Source organism: Scyliorhinus torazame, chromosome 6 (assembly GCF_047496885.1).
Source record: "Scyliorhinus torazame isolate Kashiwa2021f chromosome 6, sScyTor2.1, whole genome shotgun sequence".
NCBI lineage: Eukaryota > Metazoa > Chordata > Chondrichthyes > Carcharhiniformes > Scyliorhinidae > Scyliorhinus > Scyliorhinus torazame.
Genome location: NC_092712.1, coordinates 238,451,753 through 238,476,454, shown reverse-complemented (window position 1 = coordinate 238,476,454; position 24,702 = coordinate 238,451,753). Strand labels below are relative to the sequence as shown.

The window sequence follows — 24,702 nt, the reverse complement described above, 5'->3', positions numbered from 1 at the left end:
AGGGCAACCATCACCTTGACAGTCACCGGGAGCGGGTGCTCTCCTCCATACCCCCCCATGGTGCCAGGTGCACCATGATCTGGCAGCTATGTTGCACCTTCCCCCTGCTCAGCTGGAGCCACCGGAATGCCCGGTCCGGCAGGTCCTCGAATGCAAGGCCCTGCTGGTACACAAGAGGTCTCATGTGGCACCGCCTTTGCACCTCCTCCTCTTCCTCCTCGGCCCATTGGGTGGCCGGCACTCCATCCTGGGCGGCAGCCTCCTGTCCCTCTGCTGCATGCTCCGCTGCTGCAGTTACCTCCTCCTCGAACAACTCCAGCTCATACAGCCACAATGCATCCCCCAGGGCTCTGATGGCTAAGAGGAAGGCCACCCTTGCTGGTTGTATTCCAATATCCATTGTCTGCAGGGGCTGAAAGGACGACATACCCCCCATGCCCAACCAGGTCACTGCAGATTCTGCTCCCGTTGGTGTCCTGCACTGTGGGGACCACTGGCCCTGTCCCCCGTCCAACGCACCCTGTAGGCCGCATGACAGAGTGGGTGTCCTGCGTTGACAGTAACAGCAGGTATGGCCCATAGGATGGAGGATGATGACAACCCAATTTGCGATGGACTCTGGTACTCCGCATCGTTTGGCAATGTCTGACTCCTCCCCACGGTAACACTTTCCACTGCCCACCTAGGTGATCCCTGAAGGCATTGCCCATGGGCGGGCTGCATGATGCCCCAGTGGCGGGTGGCAGCCAGTTGGGGGGGCTGGTATGGTAGAGGGTAGATTGTGGGGGTGCGGGGATGATGGGGTGGGGGCACCCATTCGGCCGCTGGCACTCTGCAGAACCAGGGGCCAAGGTGGGTGGTCAGTGGTGTGCACAGTAACATGGCTGCCTTGCAAGCCGCGGCAGTGGCAGTCCATGCCTAGACACTGCCCAGTCCCGTGGGGAGTCACCCCAGCCTCATAACCGTTCCCCCCCCATCGCCCCCCACCCGCTCCTGACATTGGCAGGGTTCCCACCACCCCAGCCAGCCCGGCATGTGTCAAGACCGGCAGCCCACAGTCGCATCTCTCCATGCCCTACCTCCTCTCTCTCCCTCATCAGTAACGGTGCCTGTTTCGCGATTTTAAGAAGCACAAGGGAACCATGCCATCGGGAATTTACCCCAGTGGAGGTGGAAAATCGTGGAAGCCCCAGAGAATACCGGTCAGGCCCGCTAATGATATGCAAACGGTGCTTACGTATGTGTGGAGTGGAACGCATTGACGGCGCGTTTGAGGCGCCGGAGAATTGCAATTTGGCGTGAACCCAGTACCCGTCACAATTTTGGTGTCAAAACCGATTCTCCGCTCAATCTCCTTTCCCGAATTCAGCATCAGCCAACGGAGAAACCTACCCACGATCTTCCTCTCACTAAGGGAGTGTGCTAATCGGCGTCTGCATAATCGCACGCTGGGGAGCCGGTTTGATCACTGGAGGCCAGTAGATAGGGGGTCCTTCCCGTTAATGATAAGCAGATTGCCCTTAATTGGTGTCTATTGGTTTCTCACCATGCCCTGGCCGGATCCGCATCTCGCCAACGGGAGCAGTCCTGTTAGATCGGAAACCGATCGGCGTCTGGTGTAGTTCCCGACTCCCTTGCAACCTAACCAGTTCACTCGGATTCGCGCCCAGCCTGACATGCTCTTAAGATCATGCCCTCAATTTCAGTCTATCAAAAGACGGCCAACAATATTTAGCTATCCCATTAATGATAGTTCTAATCCTACTTTATTAACAGTAGGAAAAACAATGCAACACAAGTTTGATAATTCATCAAAACAGTCAACCAATGATCGGCAAACATTATGGTGTGTGAGACATTTTGAAGCTACAGTATGTGTAGACATGTACAATGATTTCACTCGAGGGGGAGCCAGTGCAGCAGATCACAGAATCATCATGGTGATGGCAACAGAGGAATCCCATAGCCCTGCCTCTCAGAATAAAAGAAGAAAGATTTGTGTTCAAGTAATATAATTTGTAAATGCTTACCTTTGGATATATTCCTGCGCATTTTTAAACAGCTTATTTTTGCTAAATGATCTCTATTGTCTTCATTTTCGTCCATTTTAGCAATAGTGTCAGTACCTAACAAGAGATCATTCACAGTGACTCCACTGGAATGAAACAAGCACATTTGAAGAAGGTTACAAGACCCAATGCCACTGCATATGGACGAACATGCAACTGAGGCACTGATGTCGAGTGAGGTACATTTCTCTCTCTCTTTCCATCCCATTTGCAAGTTTTTGAACCCTGTCTGCTGATTTTGACTTTCCAGGTGCACAGGCAGAGACTTTAAAAAGAATTTGGCTCCAGAAGAACAGACAAACTGTCGATCTACAAGTTTAAACTGCCTTGATGCTGAAAACAGCAGAACCTCTGGGTTCAGCCTGCAACCAGCCGATTACCAATCTTCAGGAGTTGTATATCGAGTTGTATATCGACTTATCTTTACTGGACTCTCAATCTCTCAATTACTTAATCTCGCTTCCCCATTCTGTAATCTATTTGTGTGCGTGCAGTCCTTAAGTGTGTGACTTTGTGAAAGTTCGAACACTTTATTATTTTTATTTGGATGGGTCAATTACAATGAAAACTATTCTCTTTTCTTATCCAAAAACTTAAGAATACTTGTCTGATTGATTGTGTCCTTTATGGTCACCGCATGTAAATAGTGTCATGGACAGAATTTATGTGGGGCTGGATTCACGTGTGCCCACCGGCAGTAGCAGAGTTCCTGATGCAGCGGAGAATCCAGCATCAGGTCCGATGCTCCGGTCCCCTACTGGTGCCCCCCCACGCTAGCTACAGGATGCAAATAGGCAAATTGAACCATTTACATTCTATTAATGGGCTGGGAATCGGATTCTCCATACCTCCATGCCTCTGGGCCAGTATTCACGTGATTGTGGATTGGTGCAGCTATTTTCCTGGTGCAGTGAACCTCGCAGTGGGCCAAGGGAGTAAGTCTTCAAGGTGGGTGACCCCAAAGTCCACCAGAGGATAGCACTGCCAGGGTGCCTGGGTGGCAGTGCCAAGCTCTCAGGCTGGCAGGGCCAAGACGCCTGGGCTCCAGCAGAAATGTCAGGGTATTGCCCTGCCCAGATCCTGACCACTTGGGGGCCTCCAATGGCTTTGGAGACCCCCCAAGGTGTCGTTATGCCTGGTCTACATTTGTGTGGATCAGTGCTAAATGGCGCCATGGTGAGGTCTTCCAGGCAAGGCTGTTAGTTCCCGGCCCTGAGTGAATTGGGCGTGGAGATATGGGTAATATAACTATGTTAATCTGGATCTCGCCCAGCAAGGGCGCCTCACGAGATCTCGCGAGGCGTTCCGAGCATCTCGAAGCTCGCCAGAGGCCTCTTGCAAGATTAAACGGTCTTGTCGCATCGGTCACGATGAGGCCATTAAATCGCACCTATAGTTTGACTAGAAGCATTGACTTCAAACTGTGTAAAATTAGCTAAAAATTAATGGGCGAATTCTGATTTTATTATTGACAAGTTATAGACAAATTAGTTATTTTTCCAACAATTAGCTAAGATGGGCTTTCAATATTTTAAGGTAGAAAAAAAAGGTCTCAAGAAGCCATTTTGAAGTAAAGACTGACAGAGGCAGTTGCAGAGGCAGAGAAGAAGGAGAGAGGTGGGAAGAGAGCAACATGGAGTTGTCACTTTACGACCGGGGCCAGAATTTTCCGGTCGTTGCGATTCACTTTTCCCGCCGGCAGAGCACGCCAGCCCAGGATGGTCACAATGGGAAATCCCATTGACATGCATTGGGAAGATAGAATCCCGCCGCCCAGCGAGTGGCACACGGCCGAGAAACATTGGGCTGGGGGATCGGAGAATCCAGTCCCTGGTCTGAGGAGGGCGGTGAGATGTCTGTTCAATTGTTAAAGTTAAGCTTTGTCATAGAATTTACAGTGCAGAAGGAGGCCATTCGGCTCATCGAGTCTGCACCGGCTCTTGGAAAGAGCACCCTACCCAAGGTCAACACCTCCACCCTATCCCCATAACCCAGTAACCCCACCCAACACTAAGGGCAATTTTGGACACTAAGGGCAATTTATCATGGCCAATCCACCTAACCTGCAGAACTTTGGACTGTGGGAGGAAACCGGAGCACCCGGAGGAAACCCACGCACACACGGGGAGGATGTGCAGACTCCGCACAGACAGTGACCCATGCCGGAATCGAACCTGGGACCCTGGAGCTGTGAAGCAATTGTGCTATCCACAATGCTACCGTGCTGCCTTTCTCCTCTTGCTGTTAATTACTGCCAATTACTGTTGATTGATACTTTGCTCTTTACCTGACTTGTTACCTTTCTCACGGTTAATAAACTTTCTGAATTCACCATTTAAAGTGTTCTTTCTGGACATATGGTTAAGTCACTAGAACCTGTTCTGATTTATGACTGAGGGATTGTTACAAACAATAATCTTTGATCTGTGCTGAATTTTCTGATCTTCCTCTGTGCAATACCTTCAAACTGAATATAACGCACAGGCTATCCCATGCTGTCATTAAACCACTCAGCCAACACACAAATTGATGTTGGAGCCGGCTTTCCTAACCTATTTGTACCCCACAGAAAACAGGGACTTAACCTCACACTACTGTTGTTCAGCAAATGCAATTAACTGATATAGAGATATCCAGCAATGATTGTGGTTGCAAAGGGTTTCAGACTGTGGTAGTCACCACTGTTGTATTATATTGTATATATGGGTATTACGGTAAGGCCCCTGTCCTACAGGTACGGGGGTAGATCCCTGCCTGCTGGCTCCGCCCAGTAGGCAGAGTATATATAAATGTGTGTGCTCTCCGAACAGCAGCCATTTCGTAAGCTGCTGTAGGAGGCCACACATCTCTATGTAATAAAGCCTCGATTACATTCTACTCTCGTCTCTTCGTAATTGATAGTGCATCACAGACTATGTCAAAAACTACCTAAATCATTTAGTAACTGCTCGCTGAAGCCAAAGATGGCACTATTAAAGAAGGAACTAGGTTTTAAGTAGCAACTTTCACATCCGCATGACATCCCAAACAGCAATAAAATATTATTGAAGTGTAGTAACTGTTCTAATCATAGAATCCCAACAGTGCAGAGGGAGGCCATTCAACCTGTCGAGTCTGCACTGACCCTCTGAAAGAGCACCCTAACCATTCTCCCACTGTATTCCTGCAACCCCCTTACCCCACTTAACTCGACATTAAGGAGTAATTTAGTATGATCAATGCACCTAACCTGCACATCTTTGGACAGTGAGGTAATATAATATAACAGGGCAGAACGGTGGCGGAACTAGAGGGTTAACATTGCTGCCTATCGGCGCCGAGATCCCAGGTTCAATCCTGGCTCTGGGCCACTGTCCGTGTGGAGTTTGCACATTCTCCCCATGTTTGCGTGGGTTTTGCCCCCACAACCAAAAAGATGTGCAGGGTAGGTGGATTGGCCACGCTAAATTGCCCCATAATTGGGAAAAAAAATAATTGGATACTCTAAATTTATTTTTAAAAAGTAATATCCGATAACATGGCTTACAATTTGTGAACAGCAAAGAAATAAATGATCAGACAGTGTCTTTCAGAGCTTTTGGCTGAAGGATAAATGTTGCCCAGCATAGCAGGAGAACCTCTCTGTTTTTCTTTGAATGGGGCCTTGGAATCTTTACTGTATACTTGAGGGGACAGATGAGGCTTTTGTTTAATGTCTTATCAAAATGTTTTTTGACACTTCAGAGACTGCAACATTTCTTCAGGATTGTACTGAAGTAATGTCTTACATGTCAAAAGCCATTTAGATTTACATTGTGAAGTAGAGTGAAGATTCGGAAACACTGGAACTCAAAGGTTATGTCTAATCCACAGCTTCAGAAGACTTACTGCAGCATTTAGTGTGGGACATGCAGGCCCATCATGCACATGCTTCCACATTTTACAGTAACAACCCCATACCCCAGTATGACAACACTTCATGCTTAAATTCTGAATAAATTACTTGGATTTTGAAGCTGCTGGTATACATAACCCCAAGATAAATAATGTAAGGGTTTTTTGACTTCCATAGTTCAAATTAACTAATGGATTAAAAATACATTTCAAAATTGATCTTATTTTCTCCAGTAACTTTTGATGATGTTCAGCCAAGAGGACATAGAACATAGAACGATACAGCGCAGTACAGGCCCTTCGGCCCACGATGTTGCACCGAAACAAAAGCCATCTAACCTACACTATGCCATTATCATCCATATGCTTATCCAATAAACTTTTAAATGCCCTCAATGTTGGCGAGTTCACTACTGTTGCCGGTAGGGCATTCCACGGCCTCACCACTCTTTGCGTAAAGAACCTACCTCTGACCTCTGTCCTATATCTATTACCCCTCAGTTTAAAGCTATGTCCCCTCGTGCCAGCCATTTCCATCCGCGGGAGAAGGCTCTCACTGTCCACCCTATCTAACCCCCTGATCATTTTGGATGCCTCTATTAAGTCTCCTCTTAACCTTCTTCTCTCCAACGAAAACAACCTCAAGTCCATCAACCTTTCCTCATAAGATTTTACCCCCATACCAGGCAACATCCTGGTAAATCTCCTCTGCACCCGCTCCAAAGCCTCCACGTCCTTCCTATAATGCGGTGACCAGAACTGTACGCAATACTCCAAATGCGGCCATACCAGAGTTTTGTACAGCTGCAACATGACCTCCTGACTCCAGAACTCAATCCCTCTACCAATAAAGGCAAACACTCCATAGGCCTTCTTCACAACCCTATCAACCTGGGTGGCAACTTTCAGGGATCTATGTACATGGACACCTAGATCCCTCTGCTCATCCACACTTCCAAGAACTTTACCATTAGCCAAATATTCCGCATTCCTGTTATTCCTTCCAAAGTGAATCACCTCACACTTCTCTACATTAAACTCCATTTGCCACCTCTCAGCCCAGCTCTGCAGCTTATCTATGTCCCTCTGCAACCTGCTACATCCTTCCTCACTGTCGACAACACCACCGACTTTAGTGTCGTCTGCAAATTTACTCACCCACCCTTCTGCGCCTTCCTCTAGGTCATTGATAAAAATGACAAACAGCAACGGCCCCAGAACAGATCCTTGTGGTACGCCACTTGTAACTGAACTCCATTCTGAACATTTCCCATCAACCACCACCCTCTGTCTTCTTTCAGCTCGCCAAGTTCTGATCCACATCTCTAAATCACCCTCAATCCCCAGCCTCCGTATTTTCTGCAATAGCCTACCATGGGGAACCTTATCAAACGCTTTACTAAAATCCATATACACCACATCAACTGCTCTACCCTCGTCTACCTGTTCAGTCACCTTCTCAAAGAACTCGATAAGGTTTGTGAGGCATGACCTACCCTTTACAAAGCCATGCTGACTATCCCTGATTATTTTATTCCTATCTAGATGATTATAAATCTTGTCTCTTATAATCCCCTCCAAGACTTTACCTACTACAGACATGAGGCTCACCGGTCTATAGTTGCCGGGGTTGTCTCTGCTCCCCTTTTTGAACAAAGGGACCACATTTGCTATCCTCCAGTCCTCTGGCACTATTCCTGTAGCCAATGATGACATAAAAATCAAAGACAAAGGTCCAGCAATCTCTTCCCTGGCCTCCCAGAGAATCCTAGGATAAATCCCATCAGGCCCCGGGGACTTATCTATTTTCAGCCTGTCCAGAATTGCCAACACCTCTTCCCTACGTACCTCAATGCCATCTATTCTAATAGCCTGGGTCTCAGCATTCTCCTCCACAACATTATCTTTTTCCTGAGTGAATACTGACGAAAAATATTCATTTAGTATCTCGCCTATCTCTTCAGACTCCACACACAACTTCCCATCCCTGTCCTTGACTGGTCCTACTCTTACCCTAGTCATTCGCTTATTCCTGACATACCTATAGAAAGCTTTTGGGTTTTCCTTGATCCTACCTGCCAAATACTTCTCATGTCCCCTCCTTGCTCGTCTTAGCTCTCTCTTTAGATCCTTCCTCGCTACCTTGTAACTATCCATTGCCCCAACTGAAACTTCACACCTTATCTTCACATAGGCCTCCTTCTTCCTCTTAACAAGAGATTCCACTTCTTTGGTAAACCACGGTTCCCTCGCCTTCCTCCCTGCCTGACCGGTACGTACTTATCAAGAACACGCAGTAGCTGATCCTTGAACAAGCTCCACTTATCCAGTGTGCCCAACACTTGCAGTCTACTTCTCCAACCTATCCCCCCCAAGTCACGTCTAATGGCATCATAATTGCCCTTCCCCCAGCTATAACCCTTGTCCTGCGGTGTATACTTATCCCTTTCCATCACTAGCGTAAACATCACCGAATTGTGGTCACTGTCCCCAAAATGCTCTCCTACCTCCAAATCCAACACCTGGCCAGGTTCATTACCCAAAACCAAATCCAACGTGGCCTCGCCTCTTGTTGGCCTGTCAACATATTGTGTCAGGAAACCCTCCTGCACACACTGTACAAAAAACGACCCATCTAATGTACTCGAACTATATCTTTTCCAGTCAATAATTGGAAAGTTAAAGTCTCCCATAATAACTACCCTGTTACTTTCGCTCTTATCCAGGATCATCCTCGCCATCCTTTCCTCTACATCCCTAGAACTATTTGGAGGCCTATAGAAAACTCCCAACAGGGTGACCTCTCCTTTCCTGTTTCTAACCTCAGCCCATACTACCTTGGAAGATGAGTCCCCATCTAGCATCCTCTCCGCCACCGTAATACTGCTCTTGACTAGCAGCGCCACACCTCCCCTCTTTTGCCTCCTTCTCTGAGCTTACTAAAACACCTAAACCCCGGAACCTGCAACATCCATTCCTGTCCCTGCTCTATCCATGTCTCCGAAATGGCCACAACATCGAAGTCCCAGGTACCAACCCATACTGCCAGTTCCCCTACCTTATTTCGTATACTCCTGGCATTGAAGTAGACACACTTCAAACCACCTACCTGCACACTGGCCCCCTCCTGCGACGTCAGATCTGTGCTCCTGACCTCTATACTCTCATTCTCCCGTACCCTAAAACTAGCAATGGAGGGATGCTTTTCTAATTGGAGGGCTGTGACCAGTGGTGTTCCACAGGGATCAGTGCTGGGACCTTTGCTCTTTGTAGTATATATAAATGATTTGGAGGAAAATGTAACTGGTCTGATTAGTAAGTTTGCAGACGACACAAAGGTTGGTGGAATTGCGGATAGCGATGAGGACTGTCTGAGGATACAGCAGGATTTAGATTGTCTGGAGACTTGGGCGGAGAGATGGCAGATGGAGTTTAACCTGGACAAATGTGAGGTAATGCATTTTGGAAGGGCTAATGCAGGCAGGGAATATACAGTGAATGGTAGAACCCTCAAGAGTATTGAAAGTCAAAGAGATCTAGGAGTACAGGTCCACAGATCACTGAAAGGGGCTACACAGGTGGAGAAGGTAGTCAAGAAGGCATACGGCATGCTTGCCTTCATTGGCCGGGGCATTGAGTATAAGAATTGGCAAGTCATGTTGCAGCTGTATAGAACCTTAGTTAGGCCACACTTGAGTATAGTGTTCAATTCTGGTCGCCACACTACCAGAAGGATGTGGAGGCTTTAGAGAGGGTGCAGAAGAGATTTACCAGAATGTTGCCTGGTATGGAGGGCATAAGCTATGAGGAGCGATTGAATAAACTCGGTTTGTTCTCACTGGAACGAAGGAGGTTGAGGGGCGACCTGATAGAGGTATACAAAATTATGAGGGGCATAGACAGAGTGGATAGTCAGAGGCTTTTCCCCAGGGTAGAGGGGTCAATTACTAGGGGGCATAGGTTTAAGGTGAGAGGGGCAAAGTTTAGAGTAGATGTACGAGGCAAGTTTTTTACGCAGAGGGTAGTGGGTGCCTGGAACTCACTACCGGAGGAGGTAGTGGAGGCAGGGACGATAGGGACATTTAAGGGGCATCTTGACAAATATATGAATAGGATGGGAATAGAAGGATACGGACCCAGGAAGTGTAGAAGATTGTAGTTTAGTCGGGCAGTATGGTCGGCACGGGCTTGGAGGGCCGAAGGGCCTGTTCCTGTGCTGTACATTTCTTTGTTCTTTGTTCTTTGTTGTACAATCCAGGTTCCCATGCCCCTGCTGCATTAGTTTAAACCCCCCCCAGAGAGCACTAACAAATCTCCCCCCCAGGATATTTGTGCCCCTCAGGTTCAGATGTAGACCATCCTGTCTGTAGAGGTCCCACCTTCCCCAGAAAGAGCCCCAGTTATCCAGAAATCTGAATCCCTCCCGCCTGCACCATCCCTGTAGCCACGTGTTTAATTGCTCTCTCTCCCTATTCCTCATCTCATTATCACGTGGCACGGGCAACAACCCAGAGATAACAACTCTGTTTGTTCTAGTTCTGAGCTTCCATCCTAGCTCCCTGAAAGCCTGCCTGACATCCTTGTCCCCTTTCCTACCTATGTCGTTAGTGCCAATGTGGACCACGACTTGGGGCTGCTCCCCCTCTCCCTTAAGGACCCGGAAAACACGATCTGAGACATCACGTACCCTTGCACCTGGGAGGCAACATACCAAACGTGAGTCTCTCACGCTCCCACAAAATCTCCTATCTGTGCCCCTGACTATCGAGTCCCCAATTACTAATGCTCTGCTCCTCTCCCCCCCCTTCCCTTCTGAGCAACAGGGACAGACTCCGTGCCAGAGGCCCGTATCCCATGGCTTACCCCTGGTAAGTCCCCCCCCCCCCACAAGTATCCAAAGCGGTATACTTGTTTCTCAGGGGAACGACCGCAGGGGATCCCTGCACTGACTGCTTCTTCCCAGTCCCTCTTACAGTTACCCATCTATCTCCAATCTTTGGTGTAACTAATTCCCTGAAGCTGCTATCTATGACCCCCTCTGCCTCCCGAATGATCCGAAGTTCTTCCAACTCCAGCTCCAGTTCCCTAACTCGGTCTTGGAGGAGCTGGAGATGGCTGCACTTCCTGCAGGTAAAATCAGCAGGGACACTAACTGCATCCCTCACCTCAAACATCCTGCAGGAGGAACATTGCACTTGGTGTTATCTAACTGGATATTAAAGGTGACTCTTCAGTACTCCGTCAGAGTGAGCACATACAGCATTCCATTTCAGAAATAGCAAAGCTTTTGTCTCCAAAATAGCAACAGGAATGAAGTCAGAATAATGACTCAGTGCTCAGCACCCTAGATTATTTGCATCATGAACGAAATACCCCAGGTTATTTTTCAGGAGATGATGGACGGTGCCCGGGGTGTATCTCACTTCTTGATTGAACGACATCTGTTGTGGTTGTAGAAGCTGGTTTGCGAGTGGCAGCCCCTTCCGAAGCTGACACAGGTGAATAGTGTTGGCCTGCGATTGATTGATGTGTTTTCTCCTTCTGGTGGTCTCTGATTCCCAACATCTGGTCCTTTCTTTTGACCTTTGTCTTCACCACCTTCCTGCCAGTTTGTCTCCACGCACTCCGGTCAGCAATAAATCAGCTATGATCGCGGACAACCTGAGGTCTCACGTGCAGACATGCTTGTGTCACGAATGTGGGCGACCTGTTGGTCTTGTTCTGATTGCAAACTCATAATTAGGCATGTCTCTGGGGCTGCAGCCGTCATCCACTCAGCTCACACCGCAGCTGACTCTCGAGGGTAAACATGCTGGGGAACCCTGCACACCGATGAACTTCCAAATTCAGCACTCTGTCTTGCCAGGAGATGTCCAATCTTGGTATGAGGCAGCGGAGGAGGAAACTGTTCAGCTTCTGTTCAATCTTCTTTCTTGAATTGCATAAGTTGTTCATTCTTCATTACTGTCAAGGAGGGTGTCGAGCACACATGTATAAAATTATGAGGGGAATGGGTAGAGCACAGGATGTGGTTTATTTAGACTTTCAGAAGGCTTTCGACAAGGTCTCACATAGTACATTACTATGAACAGTTAAAGCGCATGGGATTGCTGGTAGTGTCTTGAGATGGATAGAAAGGCGGTTAGCAGACAGAGAGCAAAACGTTGGAATAATTGGGTCTTTTTCTGATTGGCAGGCAGTAACTAGTGGGGTACCGCAGGGATCTGTGCTAGGACCTCAACTGTTCACATTATATATTAATGATTTGGATGAAGGAACTAAATGTATTACCTCCAGATTTGCAGATATTCAAAGTTGGGTGGGAGGGTGAGCTGTGAGTAGGATACAGAGATCCTTCAGCGGGATTTGGACAGGTTGAGTTTGTGGGCACATGCATGGCAGTGCAATATATTGTGGATAAATGTGAGGTAATCCACTTAATAGGAAGGCAGATTAATATTTGAATGGGTGTAAATTGAGAGAGGTGGATACTCAGCAAGACCTTGGTGTCCTCGTGCATCAGTCACTGAAGTAAGCGCACAGATACAGCAGGCTGTAAAGAGGGCAAATGTATTGTTGGCCTTCATAGTGAGAGGATTTGAGTAAAGGATTAGAGATGTTTTACTGCAATTGTATAGGGCATTGGTGAAGCCACATCTGGGTCAAGCGATATGGGAGGAAAGCGGAAGCAGGGTATTGAACTTGATGATCAGCCATGATCATAATGAATGGCGGAGCAGGCCCGAAGGACCGAACGGCTTCCTCCTGCTTCTATTTTCTAGGTTTTCCCTTGGCGGAGGGATCAATGATCAGGGGTCATGGATTTAAGGTAAGGGGCAGAGGTTTTCGAGGGAATTTCAGGAGAAACCTTTTCACCCAGAGTATGGTGGGAATTTGGAACTCACTGCCTGAAAGGCAGAGACCCTCATAACATTTGAGAAATATTTAGGTGTGTACTTGCGATCCCAGGGCATACAGAGCTATGGGCCAAGTGCTGGAAAATGGGATCAGAATAGTTAGGTGGTTGTTTTGACTGCCGCAGACGTGATGGACCGAATGGCCTTTTCTATGCTGTATGACTCTATCTCAAGCCTGATACACACAGAGCGTTGTATTTTTGGCTATTTTGCGATTGTTCCATGCTCGATCTCTCAACTTTGACGTGACAGCTGTGGCCTTAGCAGCCCTGGTGCTGATTTCAGCATCAAGGGACAGGTTACTGGTAATTGTTGATCCAATATGTGTAAAGCTACCAACAGTCTCCAGAGTGAGATTGTCAGTGTTGATGGAAGGTGAAGGGCGCTATTCCCCCCCCCCCCCCCCCCCCACGGGTGGGAGAATCGCCGGGGCGCCGCGCGAGTCGCGCCACACTGCCCCAACCCCCTCAAGCGATTCTCCCACCCCCCGGAAACCAGCGGCGCGCGATTCGCACCGGGCCGCTCGGAGAACCGGCGAGCGGCGATTCTCCGGCCGGATGGGCCGAGCGGCCGCTACGACACGAAAGGTTCCCGCCGGCGCCGTCCACCCCTGGTCGATGCCGGCGGGAACTCTGCGGGAACGCTGGGAGGAGGGCGACCTGTGGGGCGGGGGGAGGCTCCTTCACCGGGGTGGCCTCCGATGGGTCTGGCCCGCGATCGGGGCTCACCGATCGCCGGGCCGGCCTCTCTCACCCGGGTCTACCTCCTTCCGCGCGTGGCTCTAGAACACCGGCTCCATGTTGGTGAGGGGCCAGCATGTGTAAGACGTTCCCCGCTCATGCGCGGGTTGGCGCGGCGCCCATTTGGCGCCGCGTAAGGACGCTGGAGCGGCGTGAACCACTCCAGCACCATGCTGGCCCCCTGGGGGGCCAGAATAGGTCGTGTCCGGGCCCTGTTTGTGCTGTCGTGAAACGCGACGGCGTTCACGCCGGCGCGAACACTTGGCCTCAATATCGGAGAATCCCCCCCCCCAATCTCTACATCCTCATAACTTTGGTCTTCCTGATGCTGATTGTCAGTCTAACCACTTTGCAGCCCGAGGAGAACTGATCTGCAAGCTGTGACAAGTGAATTTCAACATGAGGTGCAAGTGCGACCTCACCTGCAAACAGCAATTCGCTGGCATTATACATTTTGGGCTTGTGCGCAGTCTTGCCAAATTGAACAGCTTGCTGTTAGCTCTGGCATGCAGGTAGATACCATAATTTGAGTTGTATAATCGCATGGAGAAAAATATGCCAAAGAGAATTGACATTTGGGCGCAGCCCTGTTGATCTTGGACTCCGATGATGCTCAGTTATAACTGAGGGAACTTCGAATGTTCTCGTGCATGAGAAATGAGCAATTTATGTTGTTTTTACATGTTGTTTTTACATGAATAACTCTGGTTCACAAAGAAGATGTCAACAATAGTGCTTGATGGGAAATAAGATGTCAAGTGGAGTTTTGTGTAAGCTGCAGTGCCCAAGTTGTTGTAACTGTGAACGTGACTGACCTTCGGGAATGAACAGGATTTACAATAACAGGATGCAGGGCAGACGGGGGGCCTCATCCTACATCATTTTTAATTGACGGTTCAAGGGTGTACCAGGAGCTAACAGAAACCACTGCTAGGCGAAGCAAGGGGGAAGCCAAAATGAACATAACAAGTCCAAATAAGGAATCACTGATAAGGAAACTGCCATCGGGGCAGAGAGTGGGGCGTGTTTCTCAGAAAATCAATGCTGTGTTAATTCTTGTTGTTGACAAGCGGCACCCGTTCTTGCAAGATCGATTGAATAAAATACTTCTTCAGAATTTGGCTAAGTGTAAATTATTATCAAGTGAGCGGTGTTTCTCACAATTGGGGGCTCTGTCTGGGATAGTCTTCATTGATCGAGGGGGGCGGCTCAAGAGGAACCGAGAAGACGCGTCCCGTTATTTAAACGGTCTCGTACTTCGTCTTGAGTAGTTACCCACGGTCAACTGAACACGTTCCTAGGGTAGTCATTCTGAAGAAGCAAATAACGGATTATAGTGGCAGGCACGCCGTGAAAGTGAAAGTCAGGCAACTCTGTGCACGGAGCAAGGTAAGAAAAATGACTTTTAAGTATCTAGACATCCGTATAAATGTATGGGCGGATTGATGATATGAGGACTCTGGAGTTTATATCTAAACATCCGTATAAGTGTATGGGCGGATTGATGATATAAGTACTTTCAAAATTGTGATTGTTTTGACGGACCAGTCATAACTAGACACTTTACTTAGAAATAAGTATGAAGTCTTACAACACCAGGTTAAAGTCCAACAGGTTTGTTTCGATGTCACTAGCTTTTGGAGCGCTGCTCCTTCCTCAGGTGAATGAAGAGGTCTGTTCCAGAAATACATGTATAGACAAATTCAAAGATGCCAAACAATGCTTGGAATGTGAGCATTAGCAGGTGATTAAATCTTTACAGATCCAGAGATGGGGTAACCCCAGGTTAAAGAGGTGTGAATTGTACCAAGCCAGGACAGTTGGTAGGATTTCGCAGGCCAGATGGTGGGGGATGAATGTAATGCGACATGAATCCCAGGTCCCGGTTGAGGCCGCACTCATGTGTGCGGAACTTGGCTATAAGTTTCTGCTCGGCGATTCTGCGTTGTCGCGGGTCCTGAAGGCCACCTTGGAGCACGCTTACCCAGAGATCAGAGGCTGAATGCCCTTGACTGCTGAAGTGTTCCTCGACTGGAAGTCGATGATAAAATTTTGTCGCTTCATATGGATAAAAGAAGCAATCCGTAAACCTTTTGGCCGAAATACGGTTCAGACGAAGATTGGGTGTGCCAAATTTTGAATATATATGTCAATGATAAAAGAGCCTGTTCCGATAAAGAAGTAAGTTACGCGCGTTGTTGGCTTCCCAGCAGGAACGCCACCCGAATATATCCATTAATCCACAGGGCGAGGACGTTCCCACCGCCCCTCTTAAACAATGGGACGTCCTAGATAATTTGCCACCCCCTTATAAGAATAAGTCAAACGGCGATGACTCGCCGAATGACCAACAAATGAATAAAGGCAAATCAGAGAAAGTCACTGAAAAAGAAGGAGAGAATAAAATGCAATTAAGATCCGCGAAAGGGCAGGGTTAGGAACCAGAAATAACAAAAATGAACCCCCTTCGGGAAGTCCCTATTGGAGAGGGAGAAGTAGGATTTGTAAATTCTCCTTTAAATTCAGGAGTAGTCAGAGCATTCAAAAAAAAAAGAGATGAAGACGTTAATGGAAGACCCCTTAGGACTGGCAGAACAATTCGATCAGTTCTTAGGTCCTAATATATACACATGGACCGAATTAATGTCCATTATGAGTATCCTATTCACGGGGGAAGAAAGGGGTATGATTAGAAGAGCAGGTATGCGACTGTGGGAGAATAAACACCCGCCAGGGGGAAGCGATACAGAGAGAGAGACAGAGAGAGAGAGACAGAGAGAGAGAGATACAGAGCAGAGAGAGAGAGAACAGAGAGAGAGAGAGACAGATAGAGAGAGATACAGAGAGAGAGAGAGAGAACAGAGAGAGAGAGAGAGACAGATAGAGAGAGATACAGAGAGACAGAGAGAGAGAGAGACAGAGAGAGAGAGATACAGAGAGAGAGAGAGAGACAGGGAGAGAGAGACAGAGAGAGAGACAGGCAGAGAGAGAGACATACAGAGACAGAGAGAGAGAGCAGAGAGAGAGAGAGGCAGAGAGAGAGAGATACAGAGAGAGAGAGACAGAGAGAGAGAGACAGAGAGAGAGAGAGACAGAGAGAGAGATACAGAGAGAGAGAGAGACAGAGAGAGAGATACAGCGAGAGAGAGAGACAGAGAGGCAGAGAGAGACAGAGAGAGAGAGACAGTCTGTTACAGAGAAGACATGCCTGAAGTCACTGTTTCAATACAGAGAGAGAGTCACTGTTTCAATACAGAGAGAGAGAGAGAGACAGTTTGTTACAGAGAAGGCTGCAACATGCCTGGAGTCACTGTTTCAATACAGAGAGAGAGGGAGACAGTTTGTTACAGAGAAGGCTGCAAATACTGAACTACCACCCGTGGGAAGGCTGAAGTACGTGTTAGTCCTGGTAGACCACCTTACGGGTTGGGTAGAAGCTTACCCGACAACCACCGCCACCGCAGGCGGAGTCTCTAAAATCATTCTGGAGCAAATAATTCCCCAATATGGGTTGGTAGAAAATATAGACTCGGCAGGGGAAGTCACTTTACCTCTAAGGTCTTACAAGAAACCATGAGAAGTTTGGAGATAAATTGGGACTTCCACACTCCTCATCGGGACGGGTGGAAAGGATGAATCAAACCCTTAAAAATCATTTGTCAAAAATAATACTAGAAACTAGGCTCCCCTGGACAAAATGCTTACCGATAGCCCTTCTAAGAATCCGAACGGGTCCAAGAAAAGATTTGGGGTTGTCCCCATACGAAATGTTGTTCGGATTGCCATACCTTGGAAAAATGGGAGAATTGCCCATTGCAGAATGTAAAGATATCTATGTGAAGAAATACATACTGGCACTGTCTTCCTCATTATCATTCCTCGGGAGACAAGGACTGCTAGTGCAGACACCTCCCCTTGAATTCGCAGTCCACAAATTTAAACCAGGAGATTGGGTACAGGTGAAATCGTGGAAGGAAACCAAGCTTCAACCCACTTGGGATGGACCGTTCCTGGTCTTGTTAACCACAGAGACTGCCATACGAACCGCGGAAAAAGGTTGGACTCATTACAGCAGAACGAAGGGTCCCGTGAAATCACCACCTGAACAGGAACAATGGCATGTGGAGGCCACTGAGGAACCATTAAAGATAAGGTTGAAAAGACACTGAATCCTGAACTGATCAATAATATGACGAAACTACAGCTAAAATGGACGATACAATGTATACTAATATTAATAATGTGGGGGGACGGAAACGGTCATCTGGTTACATTGACAATCCCAGAAAGTCGGTACCCTCAGGTAATACGGACTGATCTATGCATCCTCATAGACTGCGAGTCAGCGGGGAATGGAAAGGAATTTAGGGTGGAGTCTCTTGATTATTCCAAGGGGGGGTGATTACCGAGAGGGGGGGTTGGCTGAAAAGGTTGTGCCATTTGCTCAGTCGCAGAGGGGCACCACCGGTCGTATCCATTCACCAGATTAGTGGAAATTCCCCCTCAACATGCGAGGCTGGAACTTGTCACCCCGTATACATCACCGTAAAACACACGGCCTGGACCAAGGCAGGTAATCAGCGTTGTTCACTAAGAAATGAAATGTTCGGGGTAAAAAATAGCGGGACTAAATGCTGCTTCCCTTTTTCAATAGACCAGTGGGCAACTCCCACTAATGGAACCGGGAACGACAAGATGGAGGAAGGATCCCCTGTGGTTGTCCCCCTCTCTAACAGGTATACCCCTTTGGATACTGTCGGGGGATAGCCTATCAGGGGAAAACAGCAGCAGCCAGAGCAGTGGCACCACGGCTGGCTCTGATGTTCAGAAGGGAGGGTCAAAGCGCAGAAGAGCAATAGTAATAGGGGACTCTATAGTCAGGGGCACAGATAGGCGCTTCTGTGGACGTGAATGAGACTCCAGGATGGTATGTTGCCTCCCTGGTGCCAGGGTCCAGGATGTCTCCGAACGGGTAGAGGGCATCCTGAAGGGGGAGAGCAAACAGGCAGAGGTCGTTGTACATATTGGTACTAACGACATAGGCAGGAAGGTGCATGAGGTCCTGCAGCAGGAGTTCAGGGAGCTAGGCAGAAAGGTAAAAGACAGGACCTCTAGGGTTGTAATCTCGGGATTACTCCCTGTGCCACGTGCCAGTGAGGCTAGAAATAGGAAGATAGAGCAGCTAAACATGTGGCTAAACAGCTGGTGTAGGAGGGAGGGTTTCCGTTATCTGGACCACTGGGAGCTCTTCCGGGGCAGGTGTGACCTATATAAGAAGGACGGGTTGCATCTAAACTGGGGAGGCATAAATATCCTGGCCGCGAGGTTTGCTAGTGTCACACGGGAGGGTTTGAACTAATATGGCAGGGGGGTGGGCACGGGAGCAATAGGTCAGAAGGTGAGAGCATTGAGGGAGAACTAGGGAATAGGGACAGTGGGGCTCTGAGGCAGAGCAGACGGAGAAGTTGCTGAACACAGCAGGTCTGGTGGCCTGAAGTGCATATGTTTTAATGCAAGAGGTATTACGGGTAAGGCAGATGAACTTAGCGCTTGGATTAGTACTTGGAACTATGATGTTGTTGCCATTACAGAGACCTGGTTGAGGGAAGGGCAGGATTGGCAGCTAAACGTTCCAGGACTTAGATGTTTCAGGCGGGATAGAGGGGGATGTAAAAGGGGTGGCGGAGTTGCGCTACTGGTTAGGGAGAATATCACAGCTGTACTGTGGGAGGACACCTCAGAGGGCAGTGAGGCTATATGGGTAGAGATCAGGAATAAGAAGGGTGCAGTCACAATGTTGGGGGTTTACTACAGGCCTCCCAACAGCCAGCGGGAGATAGAGGAGCAGATAGGTAGACAGATTTTGGAAAAGAGTAAAACCAACAGGGTTGTGGTGATGGGAGACTTCAACTTCCCCAATATTGACAGGGACTCACTTAGTGCCAGGGGCTTAGACGGGGCGGAGTTTGTAAGGAGCATCCAGGAGGGCTTCTTAAAACAATATGTGGACAGTCCAACTAGGGAAGGGGCGGTACTGGACCTGCTATTGGGGAATGAGCCCGGCCAGGTGGTAGATGTTTCAGTAGGGAAGCATTTCGGGAACAGTGACCACAATTGAGTAAGTTTTAAAGTGCTGGTGGACAAGGATAAGAGTGGTCCTAGGATGAATGTGCTAAATTGGGAGAAGGCTAATTATAACAATATTAGGCGGGAATTGAAGAACCTAGATTGTGGGCGGATGTTTGAGGGCAAATCAACATCTGACATGTGGGAGGCTTTCAAGTGTCAGTTGAAAGGAATTCAGGACCGGCATGTTCCTGTGAGGAAGAAGGATAAATACGGCAATTTTCGGGAACCTTGGATAACGAGAGATATTGTAGGCCTCGTCAAAAAGAAAAAGGAGGCATTTGTCAGGGCTAACAGGCTGGGAACAGACGAAGCCTGTGTGGAATATAAGGAAAGTAGGAAGGAACTTAAGCAAGGAGTCAGGAGGGCTAGAAGGGGTCACGAAAAGTCATTGGCAAATAGGGTTAAGGAAAATCCCAAGGCTTTTTACACGTACATAAAAAGCAAGAGGGTAGCCAGGGAAAGGGTTGGCCCACTGAAGGATAGGCAAGGGAATCTATGTGTGGAGCCAGAGGAAATGGGCGAGGTACTAAATGAATACTTTGCATCAGTATTCACCAAAGAGAAGAAATTGGTAGATGTTGAATCTGGAGAAGGGTGTGTAGATAGCCTGGGTCACATTGAGATCCAAAAAGACGAGGTGTTGGGTGTCTTAAAAAATATTAAGGTAGATAAGTCCCCAGGGCCTGATGGGATCTACCGCAGAATACTGAAGGAGGCTGGAGAGGAAATTGCTGAGGCCTTGACAGAAATCTTTGGATCCTCACTGTCTTCAGGTGATGTCCCGGAGGACTGGAGAATAGCCAATGTTGTTCCTCTGTTTAAGAAGGGTAGCAAGGATAATCCAGGGAACTACAGGCCGGTGAGCCTTACTTCAGTGGTAGGGAAATTACTGGAGAGAATTCTTAGAGACAGGATCTACTCCCATTTGGAAGCAAATGGATGTATTAGTGAGAGGCAGCATGGTTTTGTGAAGGGGAGGTCGTGTCTCACTAACTTGATAGAGTTTTTCGAGGAGGTCACTAAGATGATTGATGCGGGTAGGGCAGTGGATGTTGTCTATATGGACTTCAGTAAGGCCTTTGACAAGGTCCCTCATGGTAGACTAGTACAAAAGGTGAAGTCACACGGGATCAGGGGTGAGCTGGAAAGTTGGATACAGAACTGGCTAGGTCATAGAAGGCAGAGAGTAGCAATGGAAGGATGCTTTTCTAATTGGAGGGCTGTGACCAGTGGTGTTCCACAGGGATCAGTGCTGGGACCTTTGCTGTTTGTAGTATATATAAATGATTTGGAGGAAAATGTAACTGGTCTGATTAGTAAGTTTGCAGACGACACAAAGGTTGGTGGAATTGCGGATAGCGATGAGGACTGTCAGAGGATACAGCAGGATTTAGATTGTTTGGAGACTTGGGCGGAGAGATGGCAGATGGAGTTTAATCCGGACAAATGTGAGGTAATGCATTTTGGAATGTCTAATGCAGGTAGGGAATATACAGTGAATGGTAGAACCCTCAAGAGTATTGAAAGTCAAAGAGATCTAGGAGTACATGTCCACAGGTCACTGAAAGGGGCAACACAGGTGGAGAAGGTAGTCAAGAAGGCATACGGCATGCTTGCCTTCATTGGCCGGGGCATTGAGTATAAGAATTGGCAAGTCATGTTGCAGCTGTATAGAACCTTCGTTAGGCCACACTTGGAGTATAGTGTTCAATTCTGGTCGCCACACTACCAGAAGGATGTGGAGGCTTTAGAGAGGGTGCAGAAGAGATTTACCAGAATGTTGCCTGGTATGGAGGGCATTAGCTATGAGGAGCGGTTGAATAAACTCGGTTTGTTCTCACTGGAACGAAGGAGGTTGAGGGGCGACCTGATAGAGGTCTACAAAATTATGAGGGGCATAGACAGAGTGGATAGTCAGAGGCTTTCCCCGGGGTAGAGGAGTCAATTACTAGGGGGCATAGGTTTAAGGTGAGAGGGGCAAGGTTTAGAGTAGATGTACAAGGCAAGTTTTTTACGCAGAGGGTAGTGGGTGCCTGGAACGCGCTACCGGAGGAGGTGGTGGAAGCAGGGACGATAGTGACATTTAAGGGGCATCTTGACAAATACATGAATAGGATGGGAATAGAGGGATACAGACCCAGGAAGTGTAGAAGATTGTAGTTTAGTCGGGCAGCATGGTCGGCACGGGCTTGGAGGGCCAAAGGGCCTGTTCCCGGGCTGTACATTTCTTTGCTCTTTGTTCTTTGTTCTAAAATAATTGAAGTAAAAGATTTAGAGAAAGCCTTTTAGATAGAAACCGGCTATGAGGGACAGAATGCGCAGATTGAGTGGGTGAGGTACTCGGCCCAGACGCTGAAGAAAGACAATTGTTATGCTTGTGCATCAGGTAGACCCCAGGCCCATCTGGAGCCCTTTCCAATGGTGTGGAAAGAAAATAGAGGGAGCATGGGATGATGATGGCCTTGTACCAAAATGAGAACGCCTGGGGCAACAAGACCTGCACTGTCCTATCTCTGATGTTTCCTCCTGTTAAGCAGAAACAATCAGCAACCCTCCCTCCTTCTTGGTTACCGTGACGCATCGTAAATCGTGTATAAGCCGTTCTGATACGGGACTAAGTAAAGATATGGGAGAACTCAAGACTTGTATTGAGACTAATAACGTGACCAGCCAGGGCAATTACTCAACACTAAAAATACCACGTACAGATGTATGGTGGTGTTGCAGAGGAAAGATCCTAAGACCCACTCTACCCCCCCAATGGAAAGGGACATGCGCATTAGTTCAGCTAGCCATACCGTTCAGTATAGTCTATGAAAGACAAAAGGAGAAGGGGCGTGTTAAAGGGAAACGATCTAAACGAAGCATACCCACCTCATTTGATGAATGTTTGGGAAATGGAAAGGGTTAATTGTATCCATCCTCACCTCCATTATCGTAGTAATAGGAGCATTGGTGGCAATAGGCTGTTGCATCATCCCGTGAATAAGAGGCTTGGTGCAGAGGCTCATCGAAACAGCCTTGACCAAGAAGATGCCATTACCCCTGGGTAAGGGAGGACAGGAAACAATTTGCCTACTAGAAAGAGGGAAGACCGAAGGAGAGGACGACCCCATAGAAAGAGAGATTGAGAGGATGTTGGACAATTTTGTGGAAGGCTAGAAGGGGCGACATACTGTAAAAAGCAACAAGAGTAAATGCCTTTAGATATATGCAGGTGAGGGCTTTTGTGAGGCGACAGGTGAGGGAATTCCCGTTGCTCCCGGCACAAGAAGTTCAAGATAGGGTGATTTCAGGGGTATGGGTCGGGGAGGGCAAGGTGGCGGAAATACACCAAGAGATGAAAGAAGAGGGGGAAGTGCTAGTAGAAGAGTTGAAGGGTAAATGGGAGGAGGAGCTGGGGGAGAAGATCGAGGAAGGGCTGTGGGTAGGGTTAATTCCTCCTCCTCGTGTGCCAGGCTCAGCCTGATACAATTTAAGGTGGTTCACAGAGCGCACTTGATGGGGGCGAGGTTGAGTAGGTTCTTTGGGGTAGAGGACAGATGTGGAAGGTGCGCAGGGAGCCCGGCGAACCATGTCCATATGTTTTGGTCATGCCCGGCACTGGAGGGGTTCTGGAGAGGAGTGGCGGGAGCAATATCTCAGGTGGTGAAAGTCCGGGTCAAGCCAGGCTGGGGGCTAGCAATATTTGGAGTAGTGGACGAACCGGGAGTGCAGGAGGCGAAAGAGACCGGCATTCTGGCCTTTGCGTCCCTAGTAGCTCGGCGAAGGATCTTGCTAATGTGGAAGGAGGCGAAGCCCCCCAGCCTGGAGGCCTGGATAAATGATATAGCTGGGTTCATAAAGTTGGAGAGGATTAAGTTTGCCTTGAGAGGGTCTGCGCAGGGGTTCTACAGGCGGTGGCAACCGTTCCTAGACTATCTCGCGGAGCGTTAGAGGAAGGTCGGTCAGCAGCAGCAGCAACCTTGCTGGGGGGGGGGGGGAGGGGGGGAACATCCTGGGAGGGGGAGAGGTGGGGGAAAGGGGGGACTGCCTGGGAGGGTGGATGAGCAAGAGATAACATGAAGGGTTGGGGAAACTGGCACGTACGGGAGAGGTCCAGTGTACAAAGCTGCGTAAATATATCATTTTGCCATGTATATATCTTGCTCTGCGCGATTTCTCGTTTTTTTTGTTACGGGGGGGGTTATTGTTTGTAAGGGAGAAAAATTGTGTTAACAAACTTTAATGAATATATATTTTTTTAAAAGCAACAAGAGTAAAAAGAAAAAAGGGGGAATTATGAGAAATGAGCAATTTATGTTGTTTTTACATGTTGTTTTTACATGAATAACTCTGGTTCACAAAGAAGATGTCAACAATAGTGCTTGATGGGAAATAAGATGTCAAGTGGAGTTTTGTGTAAGCTGCAGTGCCCAAGTTGTTGTAACTGTGAACGTGACTGACCTTCGGGAATGAACAGGATTTACAATAACAGGATGCAGGGGCAGACGGGGGGCCTCATCCTGCATCATTTTTAATTGACGGTTCAAGGGTGTACCAGGAGCTAACAGAAACCACTGCTAGGCGAAGCAAGGGGGAAGCCAAAATGAGCATAACAAGTCCAAATAAGGAATCACTGATAAGGAAACTGCCATCGGGGCAGAGAGTGGGGCGTGTTTCTCAGAGATTGTATATAAAAATCAATGCTGTGTTAATTCTGTGTGTCTGCTACTGTTGACAAGCGGCACCCGTTCTTGCAAGATCGATTGAATAAAATACTTCTTCAGAATTTGGCTAAGTGTAAATTATTATCAAGTGAGCGGTGTTTCGCACACGTGGAAAGAAGAAATGGTCACAGGAGTCCAGGCTGGTAGCCTGTTTCCCACAGCAGTTTAAAGAGTTTGTCTCGGCTGATAGGTTCGAAGGCCTTGATGAGGTCGAGAAAGAATGCTCTGTGATGTTTGTGGCACTTCCTCTGTAACAACAAAGTGA

At 48.0% G+C, this 24,702-nt stretch overlaps 2 long non-coding RNA genes across 3 annotated transcripts in view; both read left to right on the top strand.

The window, feature by feature from the left end:
* The window catches only part of LOC140425348 (uncharacterized), a 40,639-nt gene extending 36,230 nt beyond the window's left edge, over positions 1–4,409 (top strand). Inside the window, exons 3-4 of one of the 2 annotated variants that reach the window (XR_011947839.1) lie at positions 2,112–2,248; positions 3,606–4,409. This is a non-coding gene — a long non-coding RNA (uncharacterized lncRNA). Of the gene's footprint in view, positions 1–2,111 lie in introns of both variants that reach the window. The other variant, XR_011947838.1, reaches the window with a different exon arrangement.
* Positions 4,410–17,496: 13,087 nt separating this feature from the next.
* Positions 17,497–24,467, top strand: LOC140425789 (uncharacterized). Its single transcript, XR_011948008.1, has 3 exons — positions 17,497–17,752; positions 18,254–18,335; positions 24,080–24,467. It is a non-coding gene; the product is annotated as an uncharacterized lncRNA (long non-coding RNA).
* Positions 24,468–24,702: the final 235 nt, after the last annotated feature.